This window comes from Arachis stenosperma, chromosome 1 (genome assembly GCF_014773155.1).
Source record: "Arachis stenosperma cultivar V10309 chromosome 1, arast.V10309.gnm1.PFL2, whole genome shotgun sequence".
In the NCBI taxonomy this organism is placed as follows: domain Eukaryota; kingdom Viridiplantae; phylum Streptophyta; class Magnoliopsida; order Fabales; family Fabaceae; genus Arachis; species Arachis stenosperma.
The window spans coordinates 84343230-84344513 of NC_080377.1; the positions used below are offsets into that span (position 1 = coordinate 84343230).

Here is a 1284-nt window from a genome sequence, read left to right on the forward strand (position 1 = left end):
CTATTTGACCCATTTGAATCTCCAGGTTCTTGATGGATGCTCTGGTTTCCTGTCTAAAACATGTCAATATTGCTTCCAAATCATTGTTCTGTTGGAAACTGCCCTGAGAATTATTGTTGAAGTTCTGAGGTCTCTGAGGTTGATCCTTCCATCCAAAATTTAGGTGATTCCTCCATCCCGGGTTGTATGTCTTAGAATATGGGTCATTGTTGGGATTCCTAGGACCACTCCCCATGTAATTCACCTGTTCAAAAGAAGGTTGAGCATAATCATAATTATCATTTTGCACAAAATTACCTGCCATGTCATAGGAGACTTCCTGTGGTGGATTTTGGGTGTTGATAGATGAGACTTGCATGCCACCCATCTGTTGAGTAAGTAGATTTATTTGCTGAGACATCAGCTTGTTCTGAGCAAGAAGAGCATTAATAGCATCTACTTCCAACATGCCTTTCTTCTGAGGGGTTTCAGAATTCACAGGATTTCTGTTAGAGGAGTATAAATATTGGTTGCTTGCAACCAATTCAATCCGCTCAATAGTCTCCTCCGGTGTCTTCTTCTTGTGTAATGAACCTCCTGCAGAATTGTCTAAGCACATTTTGGACATTTCACCCAAGCCTTCATAAAATATGTCTATTTGTGTCCATTTGGAGAACATGTCTGGAGGGCATTGCCTAGTCAGTAGCTTGTATCTCTCCCAAGCTTCATATAAAGTCTCACCATCCTTCTGTCTGAAGGTCTAAACCTCCATCCTAAGCTTAGTCAGCTTCTTTGGTGGGAAAAATTTTGTGAGAAACTCAGTAACCACCTTGTTCCAAGTATCCAAACTGTCCTTTGGTTGAGAATCTAGCCATAGTTTTGCTCCATCTCTCAAAGCAAACGGGAAGAGCATTAGTTTGTACACATCTGGGTTCACTCCATTTGTTTTCACAGTGTCACAAATTTGCAGAAAACTAGAAATAAACTGATTTGGATCTTCGTGGGGGAGACCGTGATACTGGCAATTTTGTTGCACCAGAGTGACCAGTTGAGGCTTCAACTCAAAGTTATTTGCAGTAATAGGAGGCACCACGATGCTTTTTCCATAAAGATCTGCGGTAGGAGAAGAGTAGGAGCCAAACACTCTCCTTTGTTGCTCATTCCCATTCGGGTTTGCCGCATTGGGATTATCATTATTATTCGGATCCATAGTGGATTCTGCAGCCTTGTAAAGTCTTGCTTGTTGTAAACGCCGCCTAAAAGTCCTTTCAGGTTCAAGATCAAAGCCTAAGAGATGTTCTTCTT

At 41.5% G+C, this 1284-nt stretch overlaps 1 non-coding gene across 1 annotated transcript; it reads left to right on the forward strand.

Annotated features, from left to right (window-relative positions):
- Positions 1-653: 653 nt before the first annotated feature.
- LOC130955546 (small nucleolar RNA R71) lies at positions 654-760 on the forward strand. Its single transcript, XR_009076798.1, has one exon. It is a non-coding gene; the product is annotated as a small nucleolar RNA R71 (small nucleolar RNA).
- Positions 761-1284: the final 524 nt, after the last annotated feature.